Consider the following 13,577-nt stretch of genomic DNA (forward strand, 5'->3'; position numbering starts at 1 on the left):
TTTTGAGAGAGACCATATTTATTTATTTATTTATTTATTTTTTTAAAGATTTTATTTATTTATCTGAGAGAGAGAATGAGAGAGAGCACATGAGAGGGGGGAGGGTCAGAGGGAGAAGCAGACTCCCTGCCGAGCAGGGAGCCCGATGCGGGACTCGATCCAGGGACTCCAGGATCATGACCTGAGCCGAAGGCAGTCGCTTAACCAACTGAGCCACCCAGGCACCCGAGAGAGACCATATTTACCTAATTTGTATTACAGTACATCATTATAATATTTCTATTTCATTATTAGTTCTTGTTGTTCATCACTTACTGTGCCTATTCCAAAAATTAAACTTTATCATAGGAAGGTATGAATATGAAAAAACATAGTGCATACAGAGTCCAGTCCTAACTGTGGTTCCAGGCATCCCCTTGGATAGGGGGGACTACTCTACAGTCTCACAACCAGGATATTGATACAGCCAAGATGCAGAATACTCTCATCAGGATCCCTCATGTTACACTTGTATATCCATATTCATTTCCCTCCCGCCTATGCACCTTTCTTGATCCCTGCCAATCACTAGACTGTTTTTCATTTCTATAATTTTCTCATTTCAAAAATGGTATGTAAATAAAATCCCGCAGTATGTAACCTTTTGGGATTGATTTTTTTTCACTCAACATAATTCCCTAGAGATATGGGTAGTTGATAGTACTTGCTATTTTTCATTGTTTAGTAGCATTCTATGGTACAGATACTCTACAGTTTAACCCTTATGCCCATTGAAAGAGGTCTGCATCGTTCATAATCCATTTTGAGATCCATAGGTTTTTCTATTTCCTTTGAGATTTCCTTTTTGATCCATGGATTAATTAGAAACATGTTGTTTACTTTCAAAGAATTTAGAGGCTTCCCTATTTTCTTTGTTATTAATGTCTTTGATTCCATTGTGTTTGGAAGATGCAGTCTATAAGATTTTAACCTTTTATGTTTGTTGAGGACTGTTCCGTGCCTCAGTATGTGGTCTATCTTGGTGTATTATGCAAGCTCTTGAAAAGACAAGCTCCCTACCTCCCTATCCTGTATATGTGTAAGTCCAACTCTGGATATAACAAATATAAACAAACATTAATATATCCTATCAAAACTTCTCAATTTATTTTATTTCTTCTAATTTCAGTGGTTGGATGGTAGAAAAAGAATTAATTAAAACTCCTGGAAAATAAAGACACATAAACACACACCACAGGTATAAATCTATACATATATGTATATACTGCAGATGTTATTAGCTAAGAAATTCAAGTCACAAAGTCACTTCCTTCAACAGCTATTTATAAAGTGTCAGTCCACTAGTTGGGTGAATGAGGCAGGCATTAATCAAAGAGTCACGGTAGTGAATGTAAAAAGCTGAGGTATATCCTCAGATTGATGGGAACTCAGTTCCAAGAAAACCTGTAACAAAGAAATCTCCCCTAGTTGAAGCAATATTTGAAGAATATGAGACACATTCTGGTGTAACTAACTTTACAGGGAGAAATTTGCTTAATTTAGAGCTGGTTCTCAAAGAGGGAACAAGATAATATGTTATCATACGGATCAATAAGGTGACTTCGATGGGAGACGAAGAGACCACTTTGATAACAAAGCATTACAAACCTTTTTGGGGTTTGTTTCAGCTGCTGCTCTCCTGATTCCCTCACACAAATCTCCAGTAAGCACTTCCTTCCTGTTTCTCCAGTGTGGCCAAGTGTTTGCTCACATCCTTATGGAGAGCTTTTTCTTCAGAGCACTCTTCAGAGGGCTTAATATCTCATGAGTATTTCCTCTGTATTCTCCTTTTATTAACTCCCTTCTTCAGAAATTGAAAAAGGTTGAGTGTTTCTAAATATTATGAAGTTCTTGTGATTTGTTTCCTGGGTGTGTATGTGTATTGATGGAGTGATGTTTATCACAAAAGACAAAACAACCGCATTGTGTATGGCATGTTTATTGGAAGGGGATAGGAAATATGATGAGAAGTTATAATCAGAAGAGAAGAAAAAAAAGGAGCACAAATATAGATCATTAAATTCAACCTCTGCTGTTCTCATATTTCTCTTTCCACAATCTGTTCTCACAATATTTTCTCACCAAGGATGTATTAGATATATTCATAAGTCTTCCTCAAGCAGTGTTTTCTTGAAATGTTCTTCCTTTCAAAAACCCGAATGATTTATCTTGGTCTAAGACCTTTGATGTCAAACTGCAGAAGGTTTCCTTGAAAGGTGAAAGGAATTTTCTTTTCAGCTTCCATCTTTGCTTGTTTACAACATCTCAAGACGTTTGTTTGGTTTTGAGAATTTACAGGCTTAGTCTTATGAGAGATGTTATTTTTTTATTTGTTCCACATTCTATCTCTACTGCCCCTCCCCCAACACCCCCACTTTAGAACGAGTAAATTAAATTGGCTCAGTTATTTTTGAGTTATGAGACAGCAAAAAACATATTCTTTCTCCTCTTAAAAATTGCTCGAAGCTTTATTTGTACTGGTTTAACTCAAAAGTAGATTTAAACTTCACACTTGGCAGTAATACAAGAGGAAAGAAAAGTGAAGCCAAATTAAAAAAAAAACAAAAACTTACACAATCTAAAGCTTCAAACATGTATTTTGTTCTGAGTTTTTGTTATCCAAATACACTGTGTATATTTTCATGTAAAAGTACAGGTACACTAGGAGAATATTACAACTGTGTTTATTTTGATTGAATAAAATAATCATCGACTATCTGCCATACAGAATATGCCCAGAAACCAGGAGAAAAAAATAGAGATGAGTAAGCTTTAGTCCCTGCTACCAAAAGAGTCTAAAACTGGAGTACAGAATTATAATAGCACACGGCATGGGTATAAACAACAGGTTATGGCAGTTCAAAGGAGAAACAGGTCGTGGTCAGCCTGAAATTCTACCACAGCCCTCGTATTCCAAGCAGCTCCCATCGACTGTTTGGACCGAAACAATCACCTCCTGATTCAGCATTCTCATTGCACTCCTATTTCCCTTTATTCCAAGTGCTCAGATTGAGTCTTTTAAAAATGTAAATGTAATCCTATCACTGCTTTGTGTAAAACTCTGTAGTTGTTTCTGGTGTATGTAGAAAGCCGTCCAGATTCCTCATTCTACCTCCCTAGTTCTGCATGATCCACCACCTGCCACCCTTGCCTTCCGTTCCTTAATCACGCTACGTCCTTTCCTCCTTTGACTCTATGCCCTTGCTTCTCCCTGAACCCAGAATCTTTTCTCCAAACACTTGCCTTGACTTGCTACTTCACATAAATCACATCATGGGGGAAACATACATAAAATGTGCTGAGAACAGGGCCTGGCACGCCGTAAATACTATACACAGTGTTTGCTGCAAGTGGTCACCTAGTCTCACATAACCCTTTCACCATTTTGTTTTAATTAGACATTACTTGGTGTTATCTCATTTACATTGCATAATATATAACACATGAGCTCTTAAAATTATTTATTATTATTATTATTATTATTTGCTTGTTTGTCATCTATCTCCCCTTATTAGTTTCTAATCTCCATGGGGCAGAGGTTCTGTAAGTTTTGCTTTTAGTTGGATTTCTTAGACCTAGAACAGTGCCTGGTATATTGTGGTCACTTAAAAAAAATACGCCACACCAAATTTTTGAATAAAAAAAATTACATTAATGAAAGTTTAAGTATTTCAGCTCATTTTAAAATGAGGAGTCCTCCTTAGCAAAGAGTTTGTGCAGGCTACTTTTGTTTTGGCTCTAAAACTATCCTTGTGTTGGGAGTGAGAATGGATGGTAGAGGCTGATTTGAGGGCATCGATGATGCAATGTCACGGTGAAACCCCTGCTGACTCACAGATTCCATCATAACGTCCTTCCCAGCTCCCCAGTCTAATAACTCCCCATTAGGGTTATATATCTTTGGGAACTGAAAATCTGGGGAGAGTTTAGAGTTTAATTCTCTTCTTCCCAGCTTTATTGAGATCTGATACACAAATAAAAATTGTAGATATTAAAGGTGTGCAATGTGGTGTTTTGATAAAAGTATACTTTGTGTAATGATTACCACAACCAAGCCAATTAACATATCTATTATTTCACATGGTTAACAATCTTTTTGTGGTGAGAACACCTAAGAGCTACTCACTTAGCAAATGTCAAGTACACAGTACGTTATTATTAACTATAGTCATCATGCTTTACATTCACTCTCCAGAATTTATTTTATTTTATTTATTTTATTATTTTTTAGAACTTACTCCTTCTGTAACAGAGTCAGTGCCCTTTGTCAGCATCTCTCCATTTTCCCCCACCCCCACAACACTTGGCAACTACTCTTTTATTCTCTGTTTATCTTAGTTCAACCTTTTGTATTTCACACAGAAGTAATATGCAATATCTGTCTTTCTGTATCTGGCTTTATTCAGTTAGCATCACATTTTCTTTATCTAGTCATCCACTGCTCTTTTCCATATCTTGGCTATTGTGACTAATACTTCAATGAATACAAGAGTGTAGGGATCCTTTTGAGATACCGATTTCATTTCCTTTGGATACATATCCACAAGTGGCATTGGTGGATCAGATGGTTGTTGCATTTTTAATTTATTGAGTGAACTCCATCCTGTTTTCCATAGTGGCTGTACTAATTTACGCTTTTTTCCAACAGTGTTCTCTTTTCTCCACATCCTCACCAACACTTGTTATCTTTTCATCTGGACAATGATCATTCTAACAGATGTCAGACAAATAGGTTTTGATTCGCATTCCCCTGATTAATGATTTTGAGCACCTTTTCATATACCTGCTGGCCATCGGTAAGTTGCCCATTTTTTTAATCGGGTTATTTGCTTTGCTGTTATTGAATTGAGTTCCTTACGTATTTTAATATTATTAGATATATGGCTTGAAAATATTTTCTCCTATTCCATATGTTGCCTTTTCATTTTAATTTCTTTGGCCGTGTAGAAGCTTTTTGGTTTTATATAGTCTCACTTGAAATTTTTGCTTTCATTGCCGTGCATTTGTTGTCATATTCAAAAAGAGAATCTTTGTCAATACCAATGTCAAGAAGTTTATTTCCTATATTTTCTTCTAAGAGTTTTACAGTTTCAGGTCTAATATTTAAGTTTTAATTCATTTGACTTGGTTTTTGTGTATGGTGAAAGATAAGGGTCCAATTTCATTCTTTTGTATATGAATATCCTGTTTTCCCAGCACCATTTATTGAAAAGACTATCTTTTCCCCAGTGTGTATTTTTGGCAATCTTGTCAAAGATTAATTAAACGTATATATGTGTGCTTGTTTCTGGGCTATTTCTTCCATTGGTCTATGAGTCTATTTTTATGACTGTCCCATATTGTTTTGATTACTATAGCTTCTTAATGTAGTTTAAAATCAGGAAGTGTGTGATGTCTCCAGCTTTATTGTTCTTTCTCAAGATTACCTTGGCCATTTCAGGTCTTCTGTGGTTCCATACGAAATTGTAGGAATTATTTTTTCTATTTCTGTGAAAAATGCCATGGGAATTTGATAGGGATTGTATGAAATCTGTAGATTACTTTAAGTAGTATGAACATTTTAACAATATTAACTCTTCCAATCCATAAGCATGGGCTATCTTTCCATTTATTTGCATCTTCTTCAATTTATTTCATCAGTGTCTTATGGTTTTCAGTGTACAGATCTTTTACCTTCTTGGTTTAATTTATTCTTAGATATTTTATTTTTATTTGATGGTATTGTAAATGGGGCTGTTTTCTTAACTTCTCTTTCTGAGAGATCATTGTTAGTGTATAAAAACAACTGATTTTTTATGTTGATTTTACATCCTTGAACTCCACTGAATTTGTTTATTAGCTCAAGCCATTTTTGGTGGAGGTTTTAGGATTTTCTGTATAAGATTATGTCATCAAAAACCAGACAATTTTTCTTCTTCTTTTCCAATTTGGATGTCTTTTGTTTTTCTTGCCTAATTCCTCTGCCTAAGACTTCCAGTACTGTGTTGAATAGAAGCAGCATCTTTGTCTTGCTCCTGATCTTGCAGAAAAACCTTTCAGCTTGTCACTGTTGAGTATGATGTTAGCTGTTGATTTGCCCATATATGGTCTTTAGTATGTTAGGTACATTCCTTCCATACTAATTTGTTGAGAGTTTTTATCATGAAATGATGCTGAATTTTGTCAAATGCATTTTTTGCATCTACAGAGGTAATCGTATGATTTTCCATTCAATTAATGTGGTATATCAAGTTTATTATTTGAAAATCCTGAATCATCCTTGCATCCCAGGGATAAATCTCACATGATCATGTGGTATGAACTTTTTAATGTTCTCTTGATTTTGGTTTGCTAGTATTTTATTGAAAATTTTTGCATCTTTGTTTATCCTGGATATTGGCTTATAATTTTCTTTACCGATAATGTCCTTATCTGGCTTTGGCATCAGGGTAATTCTGACCTGCTAACATGAGTATGGAAGTGTTCATTCTTCTTTGATTTTTTGGAAGAGTTTGAGAAGGATTGACATTAACTATTATTTAAATGTTTGGTAGAACTAATCAGTGAATCTATCTGGTCCTAAACTCTTGTTTTGAGGGAGGTTTTCATTAGTAATTCAATCTCCTTACTCATTATTGATCTGTTCTGTTTTTCTATCTCTTCATGATTCAGTCTCGATAAGTTGTATTTTGGAATTTATCCATTTCTTCTAGGTTATCCAATTAATTAGTGTGTAATGGCTCATAATAGTCTCTTCTGATCTCGTGTCGTATTATGTAAAAGCTGTAATGTTATTTCCAGTTCCTAGAATTGTGATAAAATAATTTGCTGTTGTTTAAACTATGCAGCCTGTATATATGATATTATGATAACCCAAGTACGTTAATATAATTCTAAGGGATATTTGCTGGATATAGATTTCTGGGTGGAAAGTTTTTTTTCCTTTTTTCCTTTTTTTTCTTCAGCACTTTAATCATGTCTTGCTGTTTCTTGGCCTCTATAGTCTTATAGTTTCTAATGAGGAATCATCAGTCATTCAAATTGTTGCTCCTCTGTATATAATGTTGCAATTTTCAATGGCTACTTTGAAAAATTTCTCTTTTTAAAATTTTTTGAGGAACCTTCATCCTATTTTCCACAGTAGTTGTACCAATTTACATTCCTACCAATAGTGCATGAGGGTTCCTTTTTCTCCACATCTTCACCAACAATAATTTATCTTTTTTATTTTAGCCATTCTGACATGTGTGAGGTGATATCTCATTTTAGTTTTGATATGCATTTCCCTGATGATGAATGATGTAGAGCATGATTTCATGTATCTGTTGGGTCATCTGTCTGTCTTTGGGAAAATACCTACTTAGGTCCTCTGCCGACTTTTTGTGGGGGGGTTATTTAAATTCAAGTTAGTTAACACATAGTGTATTATTAGTTTCAGGGGTAGAATTTAATGATTCATCAGTTGCATATAACACTCAGTGCTCATTACACCAAGTGCCCTCCTTAATGTCCATCACCCAGTTATGCCTTCCCCCCCCCCACCTTCTGTCCACCAACCCTCAATTTGTTTCCTAGAGCTCACCCATATGTGGAATTTAAGAAACAAAACAAATGAACATAGGGGAAGGGAAACCAAAGCATGAGCATGGAGCCAAACATAGGGCTCCATCTCACAACCCTGAGGTCACCACCTGAGCCAAAACCAAGAGCTGGTCGCTCAACCAACTGTGCCCCCCCAGGTACCCCAGTTGTTGGCTATTTTTAGATTGCAGTCTGGATATTATATTGTGAATTCTGTTACATTTTCGCAAAGAGTACTTACTTTTTTTTGTTTGTTTTAGTAGGCAATTGACTTGGTATGATTCAAACTATAAACTGTTTTTGGGGAAACAGCTCAAAGTTTAGTCAGGTTTTTTATCTTAAGTTGGAATTTGTCCTTATATTTGTTAAAAGTCAGCTAGAGGTTTTTGCAGTTTGTGTATATAATTCTGGGCTCTCACTTTCTGCCTATCTAATTTCCAAATCTTATCCCTTCACCCCCTATTTTCCAGCAGGTCAGTTTGTCCAAACTCTGTCCTTCAATCTAGAGAGACTGGGGTTTTGATTGGAATTGTAGCTGTCCTGTTTGGCACTCATTTCATGAAGCTTGACTAATCTCAAGCTAAAAGCCACTAGAACAAGAAATTCACTTTTCTTCCAAGTTTTGACTCTCCTCCAGAATCTTCTGTCAGGATTTTTTATTTTGATTTTTTGTTTCATTTATTTATTTTTTTAAGATTTTATTTATTTATTTGAGAGAGAGCACAGGAGCAAGAGAGAACACAGAGGGAGAGAGAGAGCAAGGGAGAAGCTGACTCTCCCCTGAGCAGAGAGCCCAACGTGGGGCTTCATTCCAGGACCCTGAGATCATGACCTGAGCCAAAGGTAGACACATAACCGACTAAGCCATCCAGGTGCCCCTTGAGTTTTTGTTTTAGTTGGTTTATTTGTTATTTTTTCCCAGTGTTTATAGTAATCTTTGGGACCATTGATTCAGTAGAATCTTACTCTGCCATACCAGAAATATAAATCCACCCCCCCCCATTTTTACATGTTCCCACCACTATTTGAACATTTCATATGTTTCTGCCATGATAAGATGTTCCGTGCTTGTCTTGTACTTTCCCTGTCCCAGATCTTAAATCAACCACTTCTCCAAAGAATGCTAGTTCTTTTAAGTGGGGAATGGTATTTAGTAGCCAAGATCTGGGCACCAGATGTGCTCATGGCTATTGGAGTATCACTGATCCCAGCCCCTTTCAGTGGACAAAGATAGATTATATATATACATATATAGAAAGAATCATGAAATAGATTATATGTATACATATATAGAAAGAATCATGATTTCACTGTTATGATCTGAAGTGTATGTTTCTCAAATTTATATGTTTAAGTTCTATTTCCCAGTATTTTGGAATGGGATGTATTTGGAGATAAGGCTTTTAAAGAGGAGGCAATTAAGGTAAAATGAGGTCATATGGATGGCCCTAACTCAATTTACTGGGGTCCTTCAAAGAAGAGGAAATTAAGACATAGATATCCCACAGACTGAGAGGTGCCCATGATGTGAGGACACAATGAAAATGCAGCCATCTGCAAGCCAAGAAAGGAGACGTCAGAAGGAAACAAATCTGCCTACATCTTAATCATGAACCTCTAGCCTCTGGAACTGTGTGAAAATAAATTTCTATTGTTCAGGCCATCCACAGTGGCATTTTTGTTATGGTAGCCCTAGCTGACTAATATAATAAAATGAATTCTAACCTCATACAACAGGGCTTATTCTAGTTTTTACCCTATAGATTTTGTTACTTCCTTCTCTGACAGTGAATAACATGGCTAGCAGCATCCTTAATTTATTTGCTTATTTATTTATTTGATCAATCTAACTATATGTAACTTCTATTTCCACTTCTACCTCTTCTTTTGCACAAATGACCTCCTAGCTCTGCTTGGGCTCTGTCCTGTGCACTGACAGATAACCCCCTGTGGGCATAGTCAAACTCCTACTCAGACCATGATGATCCGGTCCACATGGATACCCTCCTCACCATGCTCAGACTCTGTCACTCAACATCCAGCCACCCTCATCAGTGGAAGCCTTCTGAAGTCACTTGGGCTCTGATATACCATTGTATGGTATATACAATGTAAGTCTCCCCAGTATACCTTTTCCATCACTAGCTTAGACATCAACCATGCTCTGTCCCACCTAATGTCTTTAGACATTAATTTTTTTGGAGGAAAACAGGAGAACAAGGTAGAGAAGGAAAAGAATAAGAGAAATTGATACATTTTCCTTTAAATGACAGTCAGCTGAACTGCTTTTTATTAGCATTTACAGTTCCAAACAAACTTCAATATTTTATACAAAAAAAAAAGGTAGCCTGGCATTTTGTGATAAAAGGAAAACAAGTGTGGTTTTATTAAATTAAAATATAGCAATTTAAGGAAGTCTAGTAAAATATTGCACAGCAGGTGTCAGTCAGGGGCTATAAAATAACATTCAGAGCCTATACTTAACAGATTGTGTCAGGGATGGTATACATAGGACCATCTTCAAACAGTAATGCTTTGCTTCTTATTTTCTTATAGAAGACCTTTCTCTTATCCAGTCAGAAATACCCACGTTGTTTGGCAGAGAAGTAGAATTATTATAGTAGGAATGAAAAAGAAATAGTCCATACTCTTTGATTTCTAAAATAAGCTTTTGAGAATCAAGAGATGTCCTGAGGAAAGAACATAAATTTTGTATCACAATAATACCGTTGGAAGGAAATGAGAAGGAAGATGTAACCACCTCACTCCTCAATCCTGGAAGCTGATCAGCTGGGCTAGGAAGTTAGCGATTGGAGTGAGCAGCGAAGGTGAAACGTAATGTTACAGAATGCCAGAGCAGGGGGCCGGATGGAGAGGAGCAAAGTACCACTTGGTGCTGTGAGTGGCTGTGCCTGCAAGCTCAGAGGAGCGAAGCCAGGGCCTGTAAATGTATTATTACCAGAATAAGTCACATGGGCTGCTGGGCTTTTTCTGTCCTCCTTCTAGATGTGTATCTTCCACTGAAAGCTGCCTTGGGGAATGTACAACAGATGGACATCTTTCTATGCCTGAGGCTTTGTGAAGCCTCTTCTAACTGCCCCATATAGACAGTCTACTATATTTTCAATCAGCTAGGGCAAAAGTTTCAAAAATCCGTGGGTTGAGATCTTGAAGCAGAGAGTTGTTGGGGGAATAGAAAATAAAGCCTCTGGGGTTTGCACTTGACTTGAACTGTGTAATGTTGAAGCCCACCTCTAACCCACACTAATTATCTCACATCCTGGTAGAAGTCCAGGATCTGTTATTTTGAATATCTCTATCTATCTATCTTTAAACTAGTCACTTTAGCCTTCTTGAGTCTTACAATTTCCTTATTTATAAAATGAAAGTAATAATATCTACCTACAGGGGCTATTGTTAGGAATAAATGAAATTGCCTTTGCAGCCAACCTGGCATACAGCCAGTCCTTAATAAAGGTTAATATTTTTATTATGAAAAAAGAAATTAGAGAGGTTCATACTATCTCAAATTGACCCTGTTCAGAAGGCAATTAGTAGCTAAGGCCATACTTTTCTACTACCATTGTTAGAACATTTATATTGAATTCATTCCATATTCATCCATTTCTTCATCAGATATCTATCATTACTATGTGCCTGACACTGTGGTAAGTATTTGGGAAACAACAGAATAAAGTCAAACAAGATTCCAGTGCTATGGATGTTACAATATAGCAGCAGGACTGACATAAAACAATGAATCAGCGATCATTTTAATTACAGTTGTGAGAAGTGTTGCAAAAGAGATAGGCAAGGTTTTCACTATCCTACTGGGGGCCCTTGCTTCGTTCTCTCTTACGGCCTTTCACTTTCCTTCAAGGAGTCTGACTCCCTGGCTGGAGAGCACAGATGGAAACAACAGAAGAACACAGGGGGATCCAGGTTTCCACTTGTCTCCAGCAAGGTGGCAGCATTTTAGTGGAGCCATCAGACACCCTGCAGACCAGACCTCACATTAACTGGATATGTTGCCCCAGTCGATGTCTTGTGGCACCAGAAGATGCAGCCGGGCCTAACTGAATTTCTGCCCCAAATAGTGAGATATGATAAAATGGTGATCATGGTTGTTGTGCCGCTGAGGTCTGGGTGAGTGTGTAACGCAGCAATATATAATAAGCCATATTTTGAATTCCACTAATTCCACTAACTGAATTGTCTCTAGTTCATTTTTCTTAAATTACAGGGCACATTTATAGACCTGTAGTTTATTACACATTTATTAAAAATACATGAACAATTAAGACAATTTATGTGAGTGAGAGATTTGCCTTACTGGAAAGTGCTGAGGAGATACAGTTTGTGTGGGACCAGGCCACTGCCAGAACCTTCTTTGACGGGAATGGAAGAACCATGTTAAATGTGGAGGTTTTTTTTTTTATCATTGAACAGGCTTGTTATGTTTCTGGCAGAGGTCACTTTCAAGTAAATACTGTCAAATAGAAAGTCTAGGAAGCATGCATGTTGATATGGGGCAGATACCCTTTCACGGGCTCTGTGTAGTACTTGACCTGCTGACTTCAGGTAACATTCTTAGTGACAGGCCTGAAGGAGAAACACAGTGCAACACACACACCAAAGTGCCAAAATCCTAACTAATAAAAATCCCCAAGACCCAACACTTAGGCAATGACATTCTAAGCTTTACACTTGGGTTCACTGGGTTCTCTGTTTCCCACACTGCTCCATGTTCCACAGGGTTCCTCCATTTGTAGGTCCCGTTAGAGAGGGACTCGGCATGCTGACAAACAAGGACATCAGGAGTCATAAGGTCTAACCTGGTGGTCTAGCACTGTTACCCACCAGCTGCGTGGCTTTGGAAAAGTTGCTGCAACCCTCTTATCTATGGTTTTCTCCACTGTAAAGTGAGAGCAATACAGGTCTCATAGGGCTGGGATTTAAGTGATTTATTCTACATGCACCTGCTTTATTGAAAGAAAGTAACAAGCATTTCTTTTTCCATATCCCCAAGTTCTCTCCCCTGTAGTCTCACACATAATATGTTAGCAGTGCTTTCAGAAAGTCAGTCTGAAATATAATTGCCTATTTTAATAAATAGCAATTTTGTAATACTTTTTCCCTCTGCATCTGAATGCTCATCCTGATGGCTTTGCTTGCTTTTTAATTGTGTGGATGTCTGTTAAGGTGAGGGCAGAGCACTTCACTTTTGAAAATAAAGAAACTCAGTTCTTTCCAAGCTATTCAGCAGTTTAAAAATCCATTTAAGTATTCACTAAGCAAAATAAGAAGAATCAAATGCTTATGGCACTTCATTAGGGTACTACAGAATCCAGCTCATAGAATGACAGTTGGTTTAAAGCCATTTTGGCACTAAGGTCTTAACAGATTTTAGAGTGTAAGAAGCAGCAAAGTTGACAACCAAAAATTTTCTAGCAGAAAATTTGGGTTATTTATTTATAAGACACAGAATATGAAATACTTAGGTTACTGCTACCCTTGAAATAAAGTCCTAATGTGTAATAATTCCACAGACTTGAAAGAATTGAAGTTATAAATTCATCTTCTTAAGTTACTGTATTTATGAAGTGAGGAATATGGTGAAAGTTCACTGATTTTACTTAAAAGATAAATTTTACCAGTCCTGGGTTCAAATAACTTTTAAAAAATAGTAATTCAATCATTTATAGATTTTTTATATATATAAAGTGCTTAGTAGTTGATAGTAATAATTTTTTTTGTTATACTCTATACCATTGTTCCATCAAATAATACATTTTGTACTCACTAAGGGTAAGGAGATATGTCGTATTTAAGTAAACTACTACAAGCAATCAAAGACAGGATGTTCTTTTTTTAAAATTTTATTCTATTATGTTATGTTAATCACCATACATTACATCATTAGTTTTTGATGTAGTGTTCCATGATTCATTGTTTGCGTATAACACCCAGTGCTCCAT

This window comes from Neomonachus schauinslandi, chromosome 5 (assembly GCF_002201575.2).
Source record: "Neomonachus schauinslandi chromosome 5, ASM220157v2, whole genome shotgun sequence".
In the NCBI taxonomy this organism is placed as follows: domain Eukaryota; kingdom Metazoa; phylum Chordata; class Mammalia; order Carnivora; family Phocidae; genus Neomonachus; species Neomonachus schauinslandi.